Source organism: Oryctolagus cuniculus, chromosome 3 (assembly GCF_964237555.1).
Source record: "Oryctolagus cuniculus chromosome 3, mOryCun1.1, whole genome shotgun sequence".
NCBI classification, from domain to species: Eukaryota; Metazoa; Chordata; class Mammalia; order Lagomorpha; family Leporidae; genus Oryctolagus; species Oryctolagus cuniculus.
Genome location: NC_091434.1, coordinates 28,906,311 through 28,933,949, shown reverse-complemented (window position 1 = coordinate 28,933,949; position 27,639 = coordinate 28,906,311).

The following is a 27,639-nucleotide window of genomic DNA, read 5'->3' as shown; positions in this document are numbered from 1 at the left end:
AGAGAATGCTTTAGTTCTGCATGGAAGATATTATTGTCATTAGAAGGGAAAGCCATTCCAATAACTTAACCCTTCCCAATAGAAGGAAGTAGCCAATGGTGGATGCTGTCAAACTCTTCCAGAGATGTCAAAATCTGTATTATCCGAAGAATTGTGTACAATGAATATGGAGCCCTAATGAGCTCCTCCAAAATTGTTCCTTCCTAGGGAAATGGAGCAGATGTCACCTTTTTGAAAAGCTAAGGAGAGGAATGTGACTTCCTTCTAATTGAAGTTATTGCTTCTACTGGTTTAAAGATAAGATCGGGGATCTTTAGCTCACTGTAGTTAAGTTACTTGGAAAAGTCTCCTAGGGACCAATGATATTCTGAGAAAGAACCAAATCCGAATTTTCCAATTCTATAGTTACGCTCTTTAAAGATAGTCAAAGAAGCAGATATGTCACAAAACTGATGTGAAAAAAATGTTTTGGGAGCAGGTGTTTGGCAAAGTGGTTAAGCCATTGCTTGGGCTGTCTGAATCTAAAATATAAGTGCCTGCATTCCACGCCTGTCCCTGGTCCTGATTCCAGTTTCCTGTTAATGTGCATCCTGGAAGGTAGCAATTCATGTCTCAAGTACTAGGGATCCTGCTACACATGTGGAAGACCCAGACTGAATTTCCGACTCCTGGTTTTTGCCTGTCCCTGACCTGGCTGTTGCAGAAATTTAGGGAGTGAAAAATAAGATGAAAGATCTCTCTTGTTGGTCTCTGTCTCTCTGCCTTTCAAATAAAAGGTAAATAAATAAATAAGGAATTTAAAAAGTATTTTACAATTCTATGACTGCGTATGACCAATGAGCAAGCACAGATATGTATCTGCTTTTTTTAAGGACCATTATGCAAATCAAACTGGCTAAAGCAAATTAAAGTGATTGATAAACTTGAAGTTATGAAGAAATTGCTGATTATTATCACAGTTAATGTTTCTCTCCATCATGCTCCTCTTCTATAGTATAAGGTTAATGATTCTTGCCTTGGCTACATCTTGGATTGCTAGGGGGATTAAATGCAATAATGCACCTGAAAGTTCTTTGTGAGTTGCAAAGCGCTATACAAACGAAGGTTAACATTATTGATTTGTGCATTAATTGCTAGTCCTCAAACATGAGTTAGTTGATGCTTTAATGCTGAAAATTTGAACTATAAAAGCCATAAGAAAATGCTGGTACAAAGTAAATAGAGGTTGAGACTGTAATTTCAGATGAACAAAATGTGGCTGAGAGACTGATTAGACTAATTGAACATTGCATCATATTGATTTTGTGGTTCTTTCCACTTTCCAACTCAGAATGCAGAGAAGCTAAAAGGGGTGAACATTGGAAAACATTCATGTAAATCCAATTCATCAACTTGATGGCTCTGTTGTTACTCAAAAAAGTGATGTCTGGACCAGCAGCTTGGGAATCTCCTGGAAGTCTGTTAAAGATACAGAGTCTCAGATCCAATACCCAGAACTACTGAATAAGAATCTTCAAACAATCTACAGAAACCCAGCTTTATAGGAATTAAGAAAGTGACTCCAGTGATGATTGGATTTCTATAGCATAACAAGGAAATGTTTCCATTACAGTATTTGCAATGCACTTATTACTATCTTTAGTGCTATACTTGCCATGTTCTATAATAATGATAATTTAGAAAGATAAAAATGCTGGACTTCTATGCAAATTTTTTCTTCATTTCAGATTTGTGTTTTTTTCTTAATTAATATATTTACTTTCCCATTTATCCTCAGTACATTCTCTGGATTCAAACTGTTCATTTACTTATTTAATAATCATCTTTTGAATACTATTAATGTACCAAACACTACTAAATTCTGAGTATGTAATGGATTCGGAGATAATATGGTTCTTTTCTCTTTGTACCTGCAATTTAATGGTGGAAGACAGGACAAATAATGTATGTATAGGACCTGAGGACAGAGTACTGAAATTAATAGACTGGCTGATGGGGCAGGTGTTACTTAGATGCAGTTACGTGGGCAGGACATCAAACACAGTGACATTTTATCAACTGTGAAGGATTGGAAGGCATCTATTCAAGAACTGAGCAGAGGAAGTCTGCTAAGACTTTAAGGATGAATAAAAGTGGTATAATCCAGGAGCAGAAGGAGGGTAGAGCCTTTGGAATGAATTGGGTGAGAAGGAATGTGGCTTGGATAGTGGATGTTGAGTTTGGAAAAGAAAGCAGGACCTAAATTAGGCAAAGTCAGGCAGGCATAGCCCCCTTGTCAATTAAAATGAAATAGCAAGTCATTAAAATGCACGAAACAGGTGAGGAAGCAGTGAAAGTGAACAATTATAATTGATACAGGCCCAGTGTACATTTTCAAAAGACTACTCTGGCTGCTTTGTGGAGCATGAGCCAGACAAGGATATGTTAGAAGCCTATAAGAATAATATAGATCGCATGGATGAAGGGGTTAGATGTATTTTAGGAATATCCTTCTTGGTAGCTGCAGCATTAGAGTCATTTCTCACTGTCAATTTTCTATTTTGAATTTCAGGGTATTTCTCACCACGGATAGCTTACATTGATGCAGGCAGCAATTGGAGATTGGAAGAAGGAAGGGTATCTTGGTGGGTGTAGCATTTCACCCATGGCTGTAGCTCATGACAGATTGATTTGCTCTGGTTCCAGGTAATACCAGATGTCACTAGGTCCCAATAACACCATGTTCTCCTCTGGTTTTGTTGCTAACCCTTTGGTCACCTTATCAACATATGTTTGGCTTCTTAGCTCATTCATCACCTGTGTGATCAATTCCCTGCCTTATATTTCCTTTGCTTTGAATACATATGTGATTTATCCTTTCCTGCTTAGACTCTTATGGAAATAGTGAGCAAGAGGACACCAAAAATGTTATCCAAATTTCAACATTTCTCAGTTGGAACAGAGACTTGGGCAAATATATTTCTGAAAGGGAGAAGTCAGGAATTCACTTTTTTTAAAAGATTTATTTATTTATTTGAGAGAGAGAAGTTTTCCATCTGCTGGTTCACTCCCAAGATGGCCACCAATGGCCAGAGCTACACTGATCCAAAGTCAGGAGCCAGGAGCTTCCTTTGGGTCTTCCCATGTGGGTGCAGGGACCCAGGCACTTGGGCCATCTTCCACTGCTTTCCCATTCTATAGCAGAGAGCTGGATTGGAAGTGGAGCAGCTGAGACTCGAACTGGCATCCATATGGGATCCCATCACTGCTGGCAGTGGCCCAACCCGCTATGCCACACGCCGGCCCCAGTAATTCACTTTTGAATGCCTTGGTTTTCATGCATTCAAATGTGAACCTATAACAGGTATTCCTTATACAAGTTTAGAATTAATACCCTACTCAGAGTTGTAAATCTCTGAATCATCAGAGGTTGATGGTATCTATAGTCATGGTAATGGATAGGTTATCCAGAGAAAATGTAGAGGAATAGAGAAAAGGAATTTGTATCAAATCAAAAGAAGTTATGATTGGGATCAAGAATTTATCATAGAGATTAAGACTTCACTAGAAATGCCTGTGTCCCATATGGGGGTACCTGGATTTAAGTTCTGGCTCTGTGATCCCAATTTCTTGTTAGTATGCATCCTAGAAGGCAGAAGGTGATGGCTCAAGTAGTTAGATCCTTGCCACCCATGATGGAGACCCAGATTGAGTTCTCTGTTCCTGGCTTCATCCTGGCCCAGCTGCAGCTTTGAGGCATTTGGGAGTAGAAAAGTGGATAGGTAATCTCTCTGTGTCTATCTGTCTCTCTATAATATGTAATATTATATATATATATATATATAATATCTCTGCTGGAGGAAGAAGACATTCTGTAAACCCCTATCCAGATGAGACATATTTTTTCTAACAAATGCAAAGCCATTCTTTTCTCATAAGAGTGACTTTGGAACATGGCTACAATGAGGGTTCTGGGCTAAAAACCTCAATTTTAGACTGAACCCAATGATGTCAACTCTTAGGGTAAGTCCAGGTCATATGGCTGAGTAGAAAATATTTTTGTTAGTAGTTTTTCTCAAAGTATAGTTCTTAGACTATCTGTATCTAAATCACATGTGAAAGCACATTCTAAGCCAAACACACACACAGACACACACACACATTCAAACTCAGGATTCAAATCTGTGAGGGTATAATGTAGGATTTTAATCTTTTACCGGCATATCCAGATGTTCTTATGCACATTAAAATCAAAAGCAACCGATCTAGGGACACCAGGATGTCCAAATGAAATAGACCCTGGTTTTAAAGACCTCATTATCTCCTTCATGAAGACAAAAGGAAGAAGTAGATAGTGTTGATTCTGGACTTTCTTAAGGATGGAGGTGCAGACAAACCTGTTAAGATTCCTAAATTATTCTTTTGTGCTCCTCTTATCCTTATCACTCCTCGAGGTTCTTTCTCAAACTTGTTATGGAAGTGGACTAATTAAATTCATGCATAGTTATAAGTGAATTCAATGTATATTATGCAAGGGTATTTTGCAGTACAATGTTATAAAGAATGTCTCTTCATTGCTAAATGTTCTCTTATTCCTAAGGCTTTCTGCCTGGACACCTCCTTGCATCTTACACTTGATCTTGGAAGCCTTCTGCCTTGAGCGTATTTGATCAACCATGTTCTGCTGTTTTCCCCACCCCAGTGATTGCGGCACCTTTTCAGGTTCTCCAGGACCCAAAATCAAGTCTGCATTTATCTTTTCACATATTTGCCTACTTTGTTTCCTGTAAATCCCATTGTAATATGTACAACACGAGAACATAAACTTCATCTCCCTTGTAAACCATGTAGATCCAGTCCCTGGGTTGGAGTATGAAACCAAGGTACATTTGCTTTATGAATAAACACAGTGAAATGGACCTATATTTAGGTTGTTTTGAAATGGTGATTCTTAATTAGAGTGATGAGAGTGAAGCTTGCTTCAGGTTGTGAGTGAACCTCAAGTCTTGGGCATCTTTCAGAAATTACTGTTAGAGTAGCATTCTTAAGAATCTCCAGAAAGTGCTTCTAGTTAAAAAATTTGGAATCTAGAGCCACAGAAATCAATAGATGAGAGCTTTTCCAGTATTTTAATTGCTAATTTATAATGAGAAGCCATGGAAGCAACCCTGATGTTTGCTTAGTTTCACTGTGCTCCTAACCAGCATGCTCTCCCTGCCTTCCTAAAAAAGATGCATGTCTAGAGGGAGGTGAAACAGCCATTAATCCTGGAAGATATTTGTCCTCCTTTCTTTTGACATTTTATTGCCCTTTAACTCATTTGTGAAAGATATCAAAGCAGAATCAGACTGGGGAATAAAAGGCCTTTTCATTAAAATGGTTAGTCTGCATAGATCTCTTTGTTCTTCCCTGAAGAAGGTCTTTGATCAGTGTATGAGGAGAGAATTTATGAAGAAAGAAAATTAAGTAAATTTTAAATCAACAGATAAATTACCAGAGCAAAAGCACCCAGATGTCATTTAGGAAGATAAAATCATGATGAAGTTGAAATTATAAAATTATTCCTAGTTGAAAGTATTAATATTTTAAAAGGAATGTATCCACAAGTAGTGGAGTTAATTATTTGGAACAGAGAATATCCAAGGGTATGAATTTTCCTTTTTAAAAGATTTATTTATTTATTTATTTGAACGTCAGAGCTATAGACAAGGAGATACAGAGGCAAGGAGAGAGAGAGAGAGAGAGAGAGAGAGAGAGAGAGAGATCTTCCATCTACTAGTTCACTATCCAGATGATTGCAATGGCTGAACCGGGCCTGTCTGAAGCTAGGAGCCAGGAGCTACATCCAGGTCTCCCATGTGGGTGCAGGGGCCCAAGAACTTAGGCCATCTTCTGCTGCTTTCCCAAGCTCACTACCAGGGAGCTGGATTGGAAATGGAACAGGGTACTTGAATCAGGCCCATAAGGGATGCCGGGGCAGCAGGCAGTGACTTTACCTGCTACACCACAGCACTGGCCCTAAGGGTATATATTTTCAATTTCCATCCAATTGCTGTTTGGGGAAAATGCAGCATTTATGGAGGTTTACACCCTCATCTAGGGTATTTTTCCCACTATTTTTTTAACTTCCACTCTGCAAGACAGGGAAAATAATAGGTACTGTTTTTTTTTTTTTTTCACTAGAAGTTATTAAACTTACTCTCTTTGCAATGCACCTTTCTAATAGGATTCTTGGTGATCAGCTGCATAAAAGGACCACACTAGTGAAACATGCAGCAGGGCTGGCAACATTGGGCAATTTTAAATATAAAAGATTTCTGATTATGATTTAGTATATTAAGTATTTCCATTTACCTCTTTTCATTAGAACACATTTATTTATTGTATTTATTTTAGTTAGCACTAATTAATTAGGTAAAAAAACTACAAACACTGGAATATATGAAAAAAGAATAAATTATCACTTGTAATAACATTGTTCCTATTTTAGCATATTTTGTAATATATATTTACTGTGTAATATATGTATTGTTTGTATAAAATATGTATGTAAATATGTTTATATTCACTTACATATTGAGGACAAATGTTTAAGCTTCTTCTAAGATATGAGTGTAAGGAGAAGTCACTTTCATATAGTTGATAAATAATCATTGATATTTGGTAGCCATACAACACTGTCTCAGCATCAGGGGTCAAATAATGAACAACAACCACAACACACCTGTACCTCTCAGGAACTTAGATGGACGTGAGTAAGTAGCTTCCAATGCCAGGAATTCCGGTGGTTTAGGTCCTATTTTTATCTGTCTTTCAAGGCCCTACAACTCTTGTGTTCAGGAGGACAATCATTACCATCCTCAGCGTCAGCTTCCTCCTTGTTCTGCCACATCCTGGCATGTATGGCTGGTAACCCTCCTTTGGAGGTAACTTTGCTCATAACAATCCATCCCTGGGACCCGCCATGGCTCCCCAGGGCCAGATTCAGCTTTGGCTACTTAGAGCATTCCAGGGACCAAGCACTCTGTGCAACCACATGGTTGTTGATCATTTCTAAATATTTTCCATATGCAGAGATGACACTGCATACTACAGGAAAGATGATAATGTGCACAGGCATACCTCATTCTATTTGCTTCACCTTGTAGATACTGTGCTCTTACAAACGGAAGTTCTCTGACAACCCTGCATCAAGCAAGCCTTTGCAATAGCAGGTGCTTGCTGCATGTCTGTCATATTCTGGCAATTCTTAAAGTATTTCAGATATTTTATGACTATTGTATCTTTCATGGTGGTCTGTACTCATTAGTCTTTGATATAACTATATAATTGTTTTGGGTTCCAGAAATCATGCCCATGTAAGATGAATATCTTAATTGATAAATGGTGTGTGTGTCTGCTCCACGGACTGGTCACCCCTCATATCTCTCCCTCAATTTGGTACTCCCTATTCCCTGAGACACAACAATATAAACTTAACAAATTAAAACTTCTACAGAATCCTCTAAGTATTCATGTGAGAGAGAGTCATATGTTCTCTCATTTTAATTCAAAAGCTAGAAATGGTAAGCTTCGTGAGGAAGCTGTGTGAAATGCTGGGATTAAAAAAACTATGTGTTGGCTGGCGCCACGGCTCACTAGGCTAATCCTCCGCCTTGCGGCGCCGGCACACCAGGTTCTAGTCCCGGTCGGGGTGCCGGATTCTGTCCCGGTTGCCCCTCTTCCAGGCCAGCTCTCTGCTGTGGACCAGGAGTGCAGTGGAGGATGGCCCAAGTACTTGGGCCCTGCACCCCATGGGAGACAGGAGAAGCACCTGGCTCCTGGCTTCGGATCAGCGCGGTGTGCCGGCCAGCCATGGCGGCCATTGGGGGTGAACCAACGGCAAAGGAAGACCTTTCTCTCTGTCTCTCTCTCTCTCTCACTGTCCACTCTGCCTGTCAAAAAAAAAAAAAAAAAAAAAAAAAAAAACAAAAAAAACCAACTACGTGCATGTGCCTGTGAGCACCAAGGCCTACCTCCCCTGCAGACTTGTGGCTCACTGGTAGCTGCTGCTGCTTGGAGGCACAGGTAGCAGAGACACAGGGATTTTAGCGGTGCCCCTAAAGGCTACTAGTTTGACAGCATGAGCTTGATTATGTTGGGGCATTGTCAACCTTTTATCTCAGCTAGTCAGGAGATGGGTTAGAATGCAACTTGGCTGGAGCAGTCTAGGGCTGTTTCCCAAGGCCCTAGAGGCTGGAGAGGGGACTTAGAAGAATGTGAGCTTGCAAACCAGAAGGAGCTGGGGAGACTGGTAAAAACAGCATTGAGAAGCAGATGAGGACCCTGAATGTTACTGATTTTAATGAAGACAATGAGAAGCCTACCAAACGTAAGACACTGAAAAACAACCTGAAGGAGGCAATTGAAACTGTCCTGGTCACCATGAGAGCCTGATGTCCCCAGTGGGGCTGGCCAGCTCTAGGAACCAGTTCTGGGTGTACTATATTCTGAGTGTGATGAAGGTGCCCGACACTGACTTCTTTCCTGAGTTCTAAGAGCTCATTTTAAGGCTCTGTAGGAGGAATGAGTGAGAGCCTGCTATGAGCCAGCGCTGCCACAAGTACTAGCTTGTTGACTGCGACCAATATTTCCTGGGCAAGACGGACATCATCAAGAGGCTGCCCACTGCTGCCTCACTGCTGTGTCCTGACCTCTGTCCTGACACTGTACAATCTGAGACCAAGCTCCAAGTGGGCAGTTAACTGCCACATTTCCATGTGGGCAGCCAGTGGGGTGAAGACTTCAGGTGGATTTAGTGCTTCTGTGATGGGACTACCATCCTTGTTGTAGTAACCAGAAGAGTTACAATGTGATTTTCTGGGAGGACAACTATACCAACTGCGAACTTGAAACCTCTTCAAGAGCATATGGTACAACCGATGGCTGTGCACCGTACCTGTGATTCTGTTCCTCAGCAAGGAAGATCTGCTGGATAAGAAAGGCCTTACTAGCAAATTGATCCTTGAGGACTACTTCCTAGAATTTTCTTGCTATGCTACTCCTGAGGATACTACTCCTGAGTTCAGAGAGTACCCATGCATGGCCTGGGCCAAGTGCTTCATTCACCATGAGTTCCTGAGAATTGGCACTGCTAGTGCGCATGGGGACCACTACTGCTGTCCTCCCTTCACTTACGCAGTGGACACTGAGAACATCCACTTGGCATCCAACACATGAATCTTTGTCAGCACAAGCTGCTCCAAGAAAGAAACCCTCAGATTTAATTACAGCCTTAAGCACAATGAATAAAAATGAAATTTAATTTGTAATGAAAATGAAATGAAAAGCAAAATGTAATTGTACCAGCAGCTAATCACCCACCATAAGGCATGATTAACAAAGCAAACTTTCCTTTCCCCCCTTATGTTGGGGAACCTCCTTTTCCTTTTAGCTTGCTTAGATTTTCCAGATTTACAAAGCTTAATGTGGCCTACAAAACAAGAAAATGGCCACAAAAATTCACTCTTACTTTTAGTAAATAATAATAACAGCCAGAGAAAAAAATTAAAAAAAGAAACACATGAAACAAATATTGTGTTGTGCAGTATTAAAAAATACAAATTGAATGTGAAAGAAAAAAACTAGGATAAGCCAAAAGTTAGACCTCTTGTGCCCAACAGTTACCTAAGTTGTGTGTGCAGAGGAAAAGATCTTGAAAGAAATTAAAACCACTACTCTTGTGAACATATGAATGTTTAGAAAACAAAGCAGCTCCGATGCTGATATGGAGGTTTTAGTAGTCTAGGTGTAAGATCAAGCCAGCCACAATATCCCCTCAAGCCAAAATATAATCCAGAGCAAGTATTTAACATTCTTTCTTTTTAAATTTTTATGAGTGGCAGAGACAGAAACAGAGGGATAGCATCTTGAAGAGTGGGAGAGAGACCTGCAATGGCCCAGCCTGGGGTTGAACCTGGGAGCCAGGTACAAAATCTAGGCCTCCCCTGGGAATGTTAGAAATTTAATTACTTGAGACATCACCACAAATCCTCCCAGATTCATAGTGGCAAGAAGTTGGAATCAAGAGCAGTAGTTGTAGCCTGAGATGAGAATTGAACCCAGGTATTCCAATGTGGGATGCGGGCATTTTAACCAGCATCCTAACCATTAGCCTAAATGCCTACCTGCAGGACTTAATATTTTTAATTTTATGAGGACTATAAAAGATGAGGAAGCTGCTAAAGCAAAACCTGAATGTGGTAGATTTTGTTCCATGTGGTTTGAGGAAAGAAGTCCTCACCGTAATGTGAAAGTACAAGGTAAACATTAGGAGCTAAGGAAGAAGATGCAGCAAGTTATTTAGAAAGTCTAAGGTAACTGATGAAGGTGGCTGCACTGTACAAACAGATATTTAACATATACAAAAACAGCTTTTTATTGAAGGAAGAGGCCATCTAGGGATTTCATAGCTAGGGAAGAAAAATCAATGTCTGCTTTTAGTGATTCAAAGGACACGGTGACTCTGATGTTAGAGGCTAATCAGCTGCTGACTTTCAGTTGAAGTCAATGTTAATTTACCTTTCCCAAAACCCTAGGGCTCTTAGGAATACTACATCTACTGTGCCTGTGCTCTATAAATGGAACAACAGACTCCTGATAATGGTACTTCTGTTTACAGAGTTGTTTAGTTGATATTTTTAAGCCCACTGTTGAGATCTATTACTTAGGAAAAATGATTCTTCCAAAATATTACTGGGGGAAGTGGCTGGCTTGGTGGTTAAGAGGCTGATTATGACACCTGACACCTGTGTCTCAACCAGAATGTCTGGTTTTGACTCCTAGCCCCAGTTCCCCATTCCAGCTTTGTGCTAATACACAGCCTGGAAGACAGCTGTGGTGGTTCAAATAGTTGGGTTCTTGCCACTGACATGGAAGACCCTGATTGAGTTTTATCCTCCTACTTCAGACTCTTGGAGAATGTAGCCATTTGGAGAGTGAAACAACAGATGACAGTTCTGTCTGTCTCTTTCAAATAATTAATTAAGGCATTACTGCTCATTGACAGTGAACTTGTCACCAAAGGGCTCTAATGGAGATTTACAGTGAGATTAATGTTGTTTTCATGCCTACATACAAACCAAGACATTCAAACATCTATTCTGCAGTCCATGGATCAAGGAATAATTTTGATTTTTAAGTCTTCTTATTTAACAAATACGTTCCATAAGACTGTAGCTGCCATAAATTATTCCTCAGATGAATCTGGGCAAAATAAGCTGAAAACCTTATGGAAAGAACTCATCATGTAGATGCCATTAAGTACATTTGTGTTATGTGGGAAGGAGTCAAAATATGAACATTGACAGGGATTTGGAAGAAGTGGCATCCAATCCTCTTGGATGACTTTGATGCCTTCAAGACTTCAGTGGAGGAAGTAACTGCAGATGTGGTGGAAACAGCAAGAGAAGTAGAATTGGAAGCTGTGCCTGAAGATGTAACTAAATTGGCCTGAAGTTGTAACTAAATTGTGGTAATCTGAATTTAAAACTTCAAAAAAGAAGTAACATATGAAGAATTACTTCTAATAGGTGAAAACAGTTTCTTGGAAGGGAAGCTACTCCTGATGAAGATGCTGTGAACATTGTTGAAAGGAAAATAAAAGATTTAGCATATTGCATAAACTTAGTTGATAAAGCAGCAGCAAGCCTTGAGAGAACAGATTCCAATACTGAAAAACATTCTACTCTGGGTAAATTGCTATCTACGGCACCACAGGCTACAGTAAAGTAATCTGCAAAAGGAAGGATTGGTCACTGCAGTCAACGTTAGTCTTGCCTCATGTTAGAACATTGCCATAGTCACCTGAACCTTCAACAACCACCACGCTGGTCAGCAGCCTTCAACACTGAGGCAAGACCCTCTGCCAGCAAAAACATTATGACTCACCGAAGATTCAGATGATCATTAGCATTTTTAAGTACTCTATTTATTTTAAATTATAAGAACAGGTACATATATTTTTAAACATGCCATATTTTCATACTTAATAGACTATAATATAATGTAAATATGACTTTTATATGATCTAGGAAATTAAAAGGTTGGTGCGACTCATTTATTGTGATACTTGCTTTATTGCAGGTCTCTGGAATTGAATCTGCCAAGCTCTGTGTATACCTAAACATACTGTTCCAAATGACTCAGCACTGGTCTCAGGCTTACATCCCCTCCTCAGCACTACAAAGTCCTGAAGTTCACTGGAGCATCCTTTTTATAAGGTAGCTTAGTTCTCCACTGTTATGTAAGTGTATTCCCTGGGGATTTTAATCCTAACACTAGTGGCTTCTCAAAGCACGTATAACACTGTATTTTCTATACCTCATTGCATTCTATGTGTTATTTTAGCTGCTTTGTGGAATTGGAACAACCCAGAATTGCTGCCTAAAATTTCTTTCCTTGATATGGCTCTTCTGCTACCATCAGTAGCCTTGAGAGAGGGGAGAGGACTTATCCTTTGTCCCTTAAGTCCTAGGGCAGGGAAGACCCTTTATTTCATTCCCCATGACATTATAGCAATTTAACACTTATAGTAAAACCCTACTGAGCCTCAGGAATGCAGGTGGGAAGTAGAATAGGAAGTGTAATGTTCTGTGAGGTTGGGTTGCTATACTATGTGTGTTTGCGGGCTTAGCAAAGGAATTCCCACTCAGATGCTTTTCTGCCTCCCTTCAATGTAGCTGCTCCATGGAAAGTGCAGTTCTGCAATTCTCTTAATGCGATTATGCTCATGTCTTTCCTTATCCTTGAAAATCACTGAAAAAGAAAAGAAATTCCTTTCTTTTTCATTTTTAGAAAGAAGTTCCTTTTTAAAATTATTATTTATTTTCCTTTATTTGAATGATAAACACAGAAACAGGCACAGAAAGGTCTTCCTTCCACTGGTTAACTCCTCAAAATGACCACAACAGCCAGGGCTGGACAAAGCCAAAGTCAGCAGCTAAAATTCCAAGTGGGTTTCTCATGTGTGTGCCAGGGACCCAAGCACCGGAGCCATTACCTGCTGCTTCCCAGGGTGCACAGTAGCAGAAAGCTGGATCAGACGTGGAGCACCTGGGACTTGAACCCAGCACTCTGATGTGGGGTGCAGGTGTTCTAACCACTGTGTCCAACGCTTGTGCTAGGAAATTTTTTCTTACTTTCTAAATATAATTTTCATAATTCTAATTTCCTATACCAGGATTTTCCATATTCTTAGAATATATACATTGTATAAGCAAAAATCCCTTGAGAGGACCTTCTTGGGGCCCACACAGTGGCATTGAAGGTACAGCCACCACCTCAATGCCAGCATCCCATATGGGTGACAGTTTGAGTCCTGGTTGCTCCATTTCTGATCCAGGTTCCTGCTAATGTGCCTGGGAAAGCAGTGGAAGATGGCCTAAGTGTCTGGGCCCTTTTACCCATGTGGGAGACCTAGATGAAGCTCCCAGCACCTGGCTTTGGATTGGCCCAGCTCTGGCCATTGCATTCGTTCGTGGTGTGAGCCAGTGGCTGGAAAGTCTCTCTCTGTCTCTCTCTCTCTCTGTCTCTGTCTCTCTGTCTCTCTCTCCCCTTCTTTCTCCATAAGTCTGCTTTTTAAATAAATAAATAAATCCTAAAAAAATAAAGATGACCTCTCTCCTCTTTCTCTTAACCACACAGGACAGTAAAAGCATTTCATACCCCATGAATTATCAAGTATTAGACAAAATCAAGTATATAGGTCTTTGACATTCCTGTGAGATTCTTTTGGCCTGTCCTGTTACTGGTGTGAGGTTTCCATTCCTGCTTCTCCATATGCCTCTTATCTTGTTTTCAAAGACTCAATTCCATATTTTCCATGAGTAACTGCTTAATCCATCATATGTATGTGCACATATGCACACACACACACACTATAATTATATCAAGAAGGTAAAGAGACTATCCATTCACAGAATATTCTAAATCATTAAACATCAAAGAATATTTTTATCAAAGAAGAAAAATAGGTTTTTAGGGACAAGACTGCTAAAAATATGCATAATTTGCATTATATCCTCAGCCTAAGTATTACCATTTAACACTCAGGAAAATATTGGCTTCATACATTTCTCCAAGGTAATGACTACAGACTTATTGTACAATCATGAAACTGAGTTTAGTCAAGTGCAATTTCCTAGAAAAAACGGATATCATATTTTCTGAAAGTATTAAAATGTCTGTTACAAATACTGCAAATCTATTTTAAAAAAATTCATTTACACTGTTTTGTATTATTAAACTTCACCTAATTTTGTGTTTGCCATTAATTGTTTTTATAAGCTTCATTTTAAAGGGATCATCTGTAATGTGAACGTAAACTAATATTATCTCATATTTCTTTGGTTTTGAGAAACTTTCTTTCCATTGCCCTTACTCTGAACAATATTCAAATAGTTTATCCTTATGTAAAAGACTGCTGCTTTATCAGTTTTCTGCACTAAGATATATTTTTATGAATAGAACTAATAAGTCATAGGATGTTATGGCTGAATTTCTGGAAAATGGGTCCCCTTTCTTGTGGCCTTGCTAGGTAATAATATGTTCTGTTTCACAGAAAGGATAGGACTAATAATGTACAGTCATTGTTATTAAAATGTTTCTCAAGGCTATCATATTTGCATTGAGAGAAATTTAATAATATATTGAATTCTCTTGACAAAAATCCTCTTTAAATTTACTTAATGGGGAAGATAGAAAGGAGGGAGGGAGAGAGAGAGAGAGAGAGAGAGAAAGAGAACCCATCTGGTGGTTCATTCCCAAATGCCACAATGGTGAGGCTTGGCAGTGGCTAGACAAGACCCAAAACAGAAAGCTGGGAATGCGATCTAGGTGTCTCATGCAGATAGCAGAAACATAATTACCTGAGCCATTACCATTACTTCCTTGTTACTTTACTAGCATAAATCTAGAGTTAGAAATTGGAGCTGAGAATGGAAAACAGCTATTCCAATATGCTAGGCCAAATGCTCCCTTCCTAAAAGTCTCCTTTTAAGCAAACAATATTAACTTTAAACAAATGATTTTTACCAATAATACATTGTCTTAGTTACACACATATAGCCAATGCAATAACAATAAAATTCTGTTTCTAGCAAAATGACAAATGACCAAACCCCTAGTTGTCTGTGAATGAATGTAACTCCCAGAAAGTATAAGCAAATTCTGTTAAATATCCATGCTTGCTCGTTATGGACAGCTATTGGAAAGACTAAGCTGCTAGGAATCATCTTCCCTTGACCACAAAAGGATGTTGGCATCAGATGAAGTGAGGTTGGTTTTGTGCCCTGTGAGAAGAGAATCCAGCTTCACCAGTGCTGTCAGCTGCAATGCATTTTCTAGGCAATACCGTTCCATGGTGATTGCAGAGTGTTGATTACTCACATCAGGGACTTGTATTTGATGAGGTTTACCACATTTTTCTCTTCTTCCCTGCTCCAGTCATTCTCTTTCCTCAATCATTTCTGTCTTTGTTGTCATTAATTTCTATGTCAGTCTGTAGTCAGATTGATGACTTCTCTAAAATTTCATTAACATTTTGATTTCTTTCAGTTCTTTTCCAAGAGTCTCCTATGTTTGTCCTTTCTACGTTGTTTAAACCTTTGATGGAGTAAATAAACACTGAGAAATTCACATAATTCTATTATCATTCTGTCACCAGTCAGTGATACTGCTTATAAGGGAACAGGATTTTTTTGTCGTCTCTGAATGCATTTTCCTTCATTAGACATTAGGCTAGCTGAAAACATCAGAGAAAAACGTTTGTACCTCAGGGAAGCACATTTATGTGTGGTCTCTCTCTTCATATATATATATATATATATATATATATATATAATTGTTATACAGAACCTTACACCTGGTATACACTAAGTAGGTATGGTTTCTTTCCCTATTCCCACATTTTACATGTTAATTTATTCATGCAAATTTCAGTGTAGCTTAGATATATAAAGCAAAGGGTCTAAGACTACACTTCTTTAAAACATTGGAAAGTGGATTTTTGTTATAAAATTCAATATAAGTCAATAGCTTCATTTCGCATATTTAAACAAAAAGCATGTAAGTCAAGCTTCATAGTGGTTAACATACTTTATGTGCTTATAGACATACTATTAAAATATTCCCTGCCAGGGCTGGCATGTGGCATAGTAGGTAAAGCCATTGCCTGTTGCACCAACATCCTACATGGGCACTCATTCGAGTACTGGATGCTCTACTTCCAATCCAGTTCCCTACTAATGCACCTGGGAAAACAGTGGGAGATGGTTCAAGTGATTGGGCCCCTGCACCCACATGGGAGACCAGATGAAGCTCCTGGATCCTGGCTTCAGCCTGGCCCGGCCCTGACCATTGGGCCATTTATGGAGTGAACAAGCCAATGGAAATCCCCCTCCTCTGTTTCAGCCTCTCTGTAACTCTGCCTTCCAAATAAAAATAAATAAATCTTTAAAAAATATATTCCTTGACTACATAAGGAGGCTTCATGTAGTTTAACAGTTAAAAATTCTTACAATTATGCCACACTATGGTGCCAGACATACTCTCTTGGGATATGAGAGGACATTATTTGCCTGTATAGCATATGTCACACTTTCACCCTCATAACATAAATGTAGTAGTTTAGTAATGGTAGATACCTCAGGTTGTACTGTTCTGTGACTGTTAAATAGCTGTAGCTTTAGAGAATTTTAATGTATTGCTGAGATTACATCTAGTATTCAATTACACAAGATATACTTTGAGTGATAATTACAGGTCTGAGAAAAATAACAAATTAGCACAAGTGATTAGTCCTCTATCAGTCAACAATTCATCCAGTGAGTGTGGCTTGAGTACCACCACTTACCAGGCTTTATGTTAGGTACTTGGGTCATATCAGTAAATAAACAGATAAAAATACCTGTTCTCACACAACCATGCTGTTAAAAGTGAGTTGTATTAAATGGTATCCAGTTAAAGGAATAGTTTCTCTACCACCCTCTGTACTCAAGGTGCTGGGCCCTGCCATAAAGATTATGAAGTAAATGAGTTATAGGGAAAGAAATAATTTGGTATGAAATCACTTCATATCACATAATCTTCTATGTTACACTTGATCAATGAAAAATGGAAATTGTGAAAATGGCACAGTTGCTATTACTGTTATGATTTCATGGTCCATTAACACATTACTAACATCATGTGAGAACAGGCTATTTGACTTGCTTGAGAACATGTATAATGTGAGTATTTTGGTCAGGAACAGAGTTCTGTTTTTTCAGTGAACGCAATTATTTTTGTGAGGAGGGAGTTAGGTGCTACTGGTGGTGTCCTTTTGTTGTAAGCTGAAGACCGTTAGCATTAATCTGGTACATGTTAAAGTTTAGTTTAGATTTGGATTTGTGTTCTCCCTGGGCAAGGGAAATAATGCTTAATTTTCAAACACACACACATACACACATACATACAGTATATGTTTAGTTCAAATCAAAGGTAATGATGAACTTTATAGACTGGAATGCTATTTTTTAAAGATTTTTTTACTTCTTTTGAAAGCCAGAGTTACAGGGGGGGAGAGAGAGAGAAAGAGAAAGAGAGGTCTTCATCCTCTGGTTCACTCCCCAAATGGCTGCAATGGCCAGAACTGTGCCAGGCCAAAGCCAGAAGCCAGGAGCTTCTTCTAAGTCTCCCACATGGGTGCAGCGACCCAAGGACTTGGGTCATTTTCTGCTGCTTTCTCAGGCACATTAGCAAAGTGCTTGATCAGAAGTGGAGCAGCTGGGATGGCACCCATAGGGGATGCCAATGCTACACATGGAGGCTTAACCTGCTATGCCACAGCGCTGGCCTATAGAGTGCTATTTTTAAAGAATAATGATTTTCCGATGTAGGAAAGGAGCTATCTCATGATAACTTGTGTGCTACTAGCAAAAAAATTATTAATAGGAATCAAATCCATCAAGCAAATAGAAAGTGGGAATTTTTTAAGAAGATGCCACTATAAGGAAACATTGAGTTTGTTTATGAAAACTTAGGATCTAAATGAGAACTGAATCTTTTAATTAAAACAATTGATTCACTATAAGCAGTTTATGAAAGACTATTTTAAAATTTTTGTTTTTCTCTGTCACCACCGGTCTTTGATAAGCTGACTGTAACAGCAATGGAATATCTCATCAGATTGCACAGTGTTGTAATGTTTTAGGAAACAATTGTCTAGTTTTTTATGATTCCTTTGAAAAAGAACACACATTTTTCTTGTTTCTTTTTTCTTAAAAAAGTCTATAAAATACAAATGAATTCACCCATACATACCAATACATCTTTTATATTTCTTAATTCTTTATAAACTCTTTTCTAAAAGCAATTAAGGATATCATTATTCTCCATTAAGAACAAGAATAATACTAACTGTAAACTTCGTTACACTACTTCAAAATCTTATGGAACTATTCTGGATACAAAATTAGAATAAAATCAGCAAAACATCTTGCTTCTCTTTCAGTAATCATAGCTTGAGCAAACATCCTAATAGCTTTTGCATTTGCATACAGTCTTTCATTTAAACAGCTAAATAACTCTGACCAAGTAAACTTACTGATCTGCAGTGCCCAATATTACATTTCATATCACATACTTTCCTCTAGTCTCTGCAGTAGGATCCTTCCTCTTGGTTTGAAAGTTATTCCTAAATGTCTTCATTTTCCATCTTTATATTGGCTTACCTTACCTATCTCTGAACCTGCTCTCATAGGGGCATTGCTGTATCATTCTTGTTCTCCTGGTATCTCCCATGCTTGTCAGAGTCCACATCTTTTACTAACCTTGGTTAACTATGTCTGTGTAAAATGAAGATGATACAGGGACACTTAGCTCACAGTGATGTTTTAAGGATGCCACAAATTAATAAATATAACAATTAAAAATTTTAAAAAGATTTCATCTCTCTACCTATCAGGCAAATGTCTGCAATCATTTTTCCTTCCTACATAGTCCAGATCCAAAGTTTGTTATTTCTTTTTTTTTTTTTTATTTTTATTTTTTTTTTATTTTTGATAGGCAGAGTGGACAGTGAGAGAGAGAGACAGAGAGAGAAAGGTCTTCCTTTGCCGTTGGTTCACCCTCCAATGGCCGCCGCTGCAGCCGGCACACCGCGCTGATCTGATGGCAGGAGCCAGGATCCAGGTGCTTTTCCTGGTCTCCCATGGGGTGCAGGGCCCAAGCACCTGGGCCATCCTCCACTGCACTCCCTGGCCATAGCAGAGAGCTGGCCTGGAAGAGGGACAACTGGGACAGAATCCGGCGCCCCGACCGGGACTAGAACCCGGTGAGCCGGCACCGCTAGGCGGAGGATTAGCCTATTGAGCCACGGCGCCGGCTCAAAAGTTTGTTATTTCAACTATTTCTATTTCGTATGCCAACAGTCTTTACTCCTGTCCACATCTCTGATGCAAATAATTGGTCTCTAAGCTCAATGACTTGGTTTTAGTTGGCCTCAGAAGGTCTGATTTCAAGCTTACTCATGTGGCTGGACCATGCCACTGGGCAACCTCAAGACATAGCGATTGGCTTCTCCCAAAGCGAGCAGTCCGGAAATGAGTCCCAAGACAGAATCCACAGTCTTATTATGTTACCTGTTCTTGGAAGAGACAATCTTTACTTCTGCCATGTTCTGTTAATTTTTACTAGAAAGAATCAAGGGGGAATGTATACAAAAAGCGACAAACATGGAAGAAAGGATCACTGTATGTCACAGTAGTGTCTATCTACCACACAGAGAAAAAAAAAAAAAGGATAGTAAAAAAGTAATGTGTATGAGTGAAATTGACATCTTGCAATTTGAGTATGGTTTATAGGCCTTGTCTATACTCCCATGAAATTTGTTGAATTCTTTATTGACTAGGAGATTAAGCCTATGACTATGAAGTAAATTGAAAGTATGTCATCACAAAAATTAAAAGAAAAGAAAAGAAAGGAAGGAAGGAGGAGCAGGGCAGGGAGACTGGGAACCTCTTTGTCTGTGGACAACGAGCACGCTTCCTCAGTGTGGCCCCAACACGTACAGACTATGAGTATGAGTGAGCGAGGTGAAGCCCACCTACTGCAGCTCCATCACTGTGCCCCACAAGGTGTAGGCCATGTTCGCACACACCTTTTGCAAGTACTCAGAGGAAACAAAGAAGATGCAAGAGCAGCAGAGGGAGAAGTGAGTTGCCTCTGAGCAGCTCCACCACCAGCAGAAACAGCAGCAGGAGACCTCCGCTGCCACCCTGCTATGGCTGCAGGGTGGCAAAGAAGTGGAAGATTGGTCAATCTGAATGCAAACCCCTCCCCGTATGCACACGCACACACAGCCACAGCCACACACAGAAAATATACTGTAAAGAAAGAGAGAAAATGAAGTTAAAAAAAAAAAAACAACTCCAAGAAAGCACCACCCATAGAACCTCCAACAACTGACAGTTTCTCTTCTTGACTTGCCACCGGTGCTTGGATGTTGTCCACTTTATTCACCATATAAAGCAGTGCCAGTTCAGTCCTGATTGCTCCACTTGTGATCCAGATCCCTGCTAATGTGCCTAGAAAAGCAGTGGAAGATGGTCCAAGGCCTTGGGACCCTGCACCCATGTGAGAAACCCCAGAAGAAGCTCCTGGATCCTGGCTTCAGACTGGCCCAGCTCCAGCTGTCGCAGCCATTTGGAAAGAGAAATCCGGGATGGAAGATTTCTCTCTTTCTCTGCCTCTGCCTCTCTGTCTCTGCAATTCCACCTTTCATTTAAAATAAATAAATCACTAAAAAAATAAAAAATAAAACAGTAAGCAGCTGCTAAAAACAAACAAAAGTAATAACCTTATATGAACTGTGTTTCCTACTTGATTAGAAAATACAAGGAATGAATGTTTATTTCTCTAATTAACTGAAAAATTTTGTACACATTTAAGTGATTATTATTAAAAGTACTTGCAAAATGGTGAAAAATTGTATATATGAAGTACATGAAATCTTTCCTTTTTGTATAAATAAAAAAAAAAGTTGAGTCATCCAAAGGAAACAAAGATAGACAAAGGTATAACGAAAGTATAGTGAGGTAGTCAAAAGAAGCCAAAGTTTCAGTAACCAACAGTCAAAGTAAACATATTAAAATGAAAAATTCAACACCAAAATTATTACATTGTATTCGATATATAAATGCATATAGAGATATAAATTGCCACTTTCAGACAATATTGTTAATATAAAATATTCAAAATAAACTTCATACTTATAGATCTTATTATATAGTTGAAATTCTAGTAAAGTTTTCAGATTTAGATATTATATATTGGAATAGAAACTCAATGTACAAAAGTCCCTTATATACCGTGTCAAATCTATAGAGACAAAAGCACTTACAACAAGTAGAGAATAGAATGTGATACAGTAGCAAGGAAAACTGTGTTTCCCAGAAATAAATCTGTCTGAAAATGTTCAAACTTTTGAGAATATAATTATGAAATAATGATGAATGGTGTAAAAGATTTAAATAAATGAAAAGAACTCTAGCTGTTCATGATTTAGAATATAAACTATGACTTAATTGTATCTAGCTACAGTTATTTTTCTGTAATTAGAAATTCTGATCCTAAAATTCAAAAGTAAGAAGGAATAGACAGAACAGGCAGTTTTGATCCATGAGGTAAGATGACTTGGTCCACCAGATATCTCGCCTACCACAGATCTAAAACAACTGGAATCGTGAAATTAACCAAAATGCACAAAAGATAGAGTGAAGGTTCTCCAAGAGGACTTATTTATGTAAGATATTTTCATATTTAGCAGAGTTGACAATACAAATAAAGAGAGAAATGATAAATCATTTTATACATATTGACAGGATTTTAAAAAAAACAGATGCTTCAGGCCACAAATCAACATGATTTTCAGATCAAATAATATCTTAGAATGTGTATCTCAATTTAATTTGAAACCTCCAAATAAGATACTCTTTCTTGAATATGACAAAAAAAGCAACAAAGAAAATAATATACCCTACCCACATTTTTGCATGCTAAACAAAAGATACCATTAAGATGTAAAGGAAAAGCTTTAGAATATGAGTAGTGTATCCAACCATGTAACAAGAAGACAAATGACACAAGAAAAAATTTGCAAATATACACATAAACACTTCCTAAAGGAGGAACTCAACAAAAAAGATGGCAATTTCTTATAAGTATGGCAATAAGAATTAAAAATGTGGAATGCAGCCATTTAATGTCTAATTAGATTGACAAAAATTGCAAAATCAAGTATTAATGCAGACGTGGACTTGCACTAATACATGTTTGATGCAGTTGCGCCAAACAGAATCCATCATTTCAGAGAATAAGTTAACAAGAGCTAACAAATCATATAAATCTCAAGTTCTAATTCTTTAGACACATATGGAGAAAGCAATAGGATTTGTACATAATGAGGCATAAAGGGTTTGTTGAAACATTGCTTTTAATAGCCAACATTGAAAAACATCCTAAATGACTATGACCGAAGAATGTAAAACTATACAATGTAAAGCCATGCAATGCTTAAAAAGAGAAAATATTATCTATTGAAATAGATATATGTCAGATATATTGTTGAATGAAAAGAGTAAATTACAAAATAAAATGTACTGTTTGCTCTAATTTAGATAAATATACTAAGTAGAAAATGATAAATTATAGGTTTTATATATAAATATGTAGTAAAATATAGATAGTGGCATAGAACTGATAAGCACTTGATTCACAATAGTGGCTGCCTCTTAAGAAAGGCAAACAGAGATTGCCATTTATATTTGTTCTTTGGGAGAAAAAAGTCCTGAAACAAACAAAACACACAGTAATGTTTGATTAAACTGAATGGAAGGTGTATAGAAGCTCCATGTCTTAATTTCGCTTTATTATCTAGTTTTTTAAAATAATTCACAGAATATTTTCAAAGATGATTACTCTACCTGTCCATTTCCACTAACATTACTGTGATCAAGGACTATATCAATTTATGCCTGGAGTCCTGGCACCTGTATACTGTATTCTCCGCCTTCAGTTTTATCTGCCAGTTAGTTGTAGCCTATCATGTAATATCATCAATAGCAACATCTAGTTTCCTTGTTTAATATTTCCATATCTACTTTCACAACTCCAAATCTCCTTTTCTGGCTTCCAAGGCCACCCAGAATCTGTCAAGACTGCCCGTTAGTATATTTCTTCTATTCCACAGGAACTCTGTTTTTCAGTTACATATAACTACCCCTACACTCAATTTACCATTCCAAAGCTTACTGCTTCAGCAAGACATAGTTCCCATAATGTTCCTTTTGCTTACTACTGCAGCTTATACTGCTATTCTTTCTTCAAAGTCGCATTCTTCCTTCAATTGTCGCATATACCTCCTAAGTAGTCCCAATTTTGGTTGTAGACTTCGGATTCAAACATTTAACTTGTCCTGTGAGGGTCAGGATGTGTCTTATTTTCTTTTGTATTCATCATAGGGATAACCACACTGATTACCCTAAACTAGCACCTCTTGCTACGATGCATAAAGGACACTTCAGCTCTCAGTGTGAAATCTGGAATATTCTTGACTTTCCTCGCTACAGGGTTCTCACTCCTCATCTTCGAAGAGGCACTAGGATTTATTTTGCCATTTCATTAGTTTATTTACAATCTGAACACCTCTGTTCTCACTAAGCATACTTATAGAAACCACTGTCACTTTGTGCGAGTAGAGAGGACAGAAACTATAATACTGGATCACATAAATCTGTGAAATTATCACCTAAAACTTGTACAGAGGAGGAATTTTGCTGTTCTTTGCTAGCAGGAATTCACATAATGATTCTGGCTTCCCTCTATATTCTATAATGAAGCCAGAAGAATCTTTATAAAATTTAAATTAGTCACTTTCAGCTTAAAGCCCTCAAATGGCTTTCTATTGTTCTTACAGAGTCCCACATTCTTACTGCAAACATTATAGCTTTGCAGGATATACCACTCATCTAATACCACTCACCTCAACCCTCACAATACCTCACCTAACGCCACCCACTCCAAGCTGTGGACGTTGTGATTTCTTTCAGTTCCTTTTTATCCTTCAGGTCTTATGTCTTTTCTTTCTTAATTCTCCACCTACCCCTCCCATTCAAACTTATTATAAGTTCAGCAGTCTCTTTTAATTATCCTTGATAACATTTATAAAAATGTGAGTACTTCATGGTATGTTTCTTTTCCATGAGTCTCTAAACATCACAAAGAGACCATATTTTATTCCTTACTCTCTCTCCACTTAGCACAATGAAGCATAATAGCTCCTGTGTGCATACTCATTGAGTGTATTAATTCATTTGTAAGAGATTTTTATTAATTGATTTTGAATGATTAAATATGTGATGAATGTATATTTTTTCATATTTTTCTCTATTTGCCTCAATTTTCTGTTAGCTTTTTTTCCATTCTAATATTAAAGATGGGAAGAAGATGAAGTAAAGAAAGACAGAACATTTATTTATGAAGTCCTAAGGAAACCAAATCTAAACCAAAATCTGAGATAGTCAATAACATTTGTTTCGCAATTTTTCTGATGTTGGGAGATAGCATTAAATCCTTCATAAGAAATATTTTTTTTCTTTTCAAGTAAAATGCAGGTTACTGGGAGGGGGTCATTGACTTCTCATCTTTTAAATAGGAGTTTCTGGGGGTTAGAGAGGAACCAAAATACTCACCAGAGTAGGATCTAATATTGAACCAAAGAAAACAAAAATAAACAAACCATCTGACGTTTAATTCGTTGAAGCCAAGCAATGCTACCTGGGCCTTTCCCTAATAGTTTCTTTTTCATGATGGTTACTTTACCATTTGCCCTGTTTGCATCTGTTCTCTCAGTGTTGCAATTGTCCTACACAGCATTTGGAAACAATAACACAAACCTACTCTCAAAACAGAAAAGAAGAGAAAAAAGACAATCTACAGTTCACACCCTGCCATGTTCCCGCTGCTCTACGTGATTAATGATAATGGCCATTTGCCCAAACTATAGACTTGGTTCAGAAATGGAATTGGAAAATAACTTTATGATAAATGTGAAAAATATTTCTTCTTCTATGGTATATACCTTTCTTTAGACATAAAATGGAAGGCAGTCTTAAATTCTATTTGCACATAATAATGCATGAAATTACAGCTTTAGTAATGCTGTGTATTGAAAGGAAGTGAATTGATTTGGTCAACCAAGGAACACAGCCCATTTTCTTCAGAACGGCAAGAGTTATGTTTATTGATACCTTATAACCTGCAGACTGTGTCTAAGGGAAATATTATATATTCCACATTCAGGTTTATTTCATGGCAACTCTGTGCTTCATGTAACAATGAACAGTTCAGAGTTTCCACCCAGTTACTTTCTTAATTACATGAAGTTTATGAAGATAAATTTTAGAAAAAAAGGCTAACTGGATTGAAGGGGAAATTATCAATAGATTGAGTCCCTTTAGAAGTGATACAATTCTTTTGCTTTTTCAATTTGTGTTTTAACTTTTATTGGTGGTAAAAGCTCCCCATGACCCCTTTTGTTTGTGATGAAATGTTCTATGCCTTCATTGAGGTAATGGGGGAAAGTCCATTCCCAGTATTTGATATGCATCTGATTGTTCCTCTAATAAACTAAATGTAATTAAAAATAGAGCAGGGCCATTGCATTTTAATAGCTTAGAGTCTTCCCTGTGGACGAGTCAGCAAACAGTGAGAGAATATGAAGATTCAGCTCCCTAGCACCTGCCAGGCAGTCTTTGTAAGATTAACAGCATCACACCAGGTTATTAGAGGAAACATAAATACTTTTGAGGCTCTGTGGGTAGTTACGATATCACGTTTTATTATCTTCTCCTAAAATGGAATTACTCATTGTAATTGCTTGCCAGTCACAGACCAACAAACATGACAGAAGAAATCCTACAGATTGGGGAGAAGGTGTTAAAATGTGAAAGCAACTGACCTAGAGAATGTGTTTAAGGACACACGATTATGTATTTGTAATAATCATAACTAAACTTTATGGCATTTTACAGCTTCTAGGATAGACACATATTTGCACCTTGAAATACAAAGTAAGTATAGTAGATATTTAAATTTCTACTTGAATATGGGAAATGGAAGTGTGAAGAGTGGTTTGCCCAAAAATCCTGCTGCCATTCAGTACAGAGCTCAGAATGAGCCCCTAACTTCAGGCTTTGTACTTCCCACCCTACATGCTTTTGCTTGAGTTCAGCAGCAAACAGATGCAGTATTGACTGTTCACTTCAGATTGCACCCTTTTTGGTAAAAGTTGTTTTGAATAAATTAAAATTTCTCTTCAGGAGTGATGCAAAGAAATCCCTATTTCATACGTGGCTTCATAGAATCTGGGAGATTTGATGTCAGGCATAGGTTATTAGAAAATGTGAGATGTGGCTATGTTCTTGAGCAAACTGAGAAAATTAATGCATTAGGATATAGTTACTAATTTTGTTATTGTTGTTGACTCTATTTCCAAACTAAACTGGAATATCAAAAAATGGAATAGGACAATATTACAGCTGCTGGGGGAGGGAGGTAAAGAAGGGAGATGACAGCTACTTGCTTATTCCACAACCCAAGGAGTGGCCAGGAGGGAATCTGTGATCAGAAAAAAAATATGAGAAAACATGAGGAGTAGACTCCTGCCTTTACTCTGCTACATGCGTGTCATGGCAGAAGTTCTTATTGTACATAGAGTAATGGACATGGAAGCTCAATCAATTTATTTCCATACAAAAATCACTGTCCAGGACATATGAATCCCAGATTATCCAAAGGGAAATGATTATGATCCGGTTAGTCCAATAGAAGTGCATCTGGAAAAGTGCTCAGAGCATGGAATTTCTGGCAGTGGAAAGTGTGTGTGTATATATATATATATATATTTTAAAAGAAATAATTTGTGTGTCCAAATTCTTTACTTCTTGCATTATATGCTGAAATCAAATGGGTTAACTCCATTACTTTGGTACTTACTGGGAAGAAAATGTCATTTTAAAATTTGAACCATTTCCAGTAGTATTTGAATCAGATTTACTGTTGAGTTAAGAGCTTTTTTGGTGCCTTAAATTCTCTTATTTCTAACCAGAGTGATATTATCACTCAAACCCAAGTTTCCCTATTTTCCTTTGGCTATTGTCTTTCCAGTGAAGATTAGGATATGTTCTTGGATTTTCTAGTGTTTCCTTCTTCTTATATCCTGTTTCCCAAACCTGCATTAATGGTAACCAACACGTTACCAATTCAGGCCTCAATCTCCTTATCTTTAACATACAGTTCTCCTTAAATTCTCACTCTGTCATTTCTGGGAGTCCTTGGACATATCTCTTTTGGGGTTTAAGAAGAATGTTTCTTAGTTTTGGAATCCACTATATTCCTCACTGTAGTTACAATTGATGACCCAGCTAATAAAGTCACATGAGGTCCTTTGATTACTACACTCAGGTAGTACTAGCTAAGTAGTCATTAATATTTGTACCAAAGATGCTGCCTCCTCATATCTCCTTCTTGCTCTATATTCTCTAGGTACCAAATCCATATATTACTCAACCCTGGGGGCACATT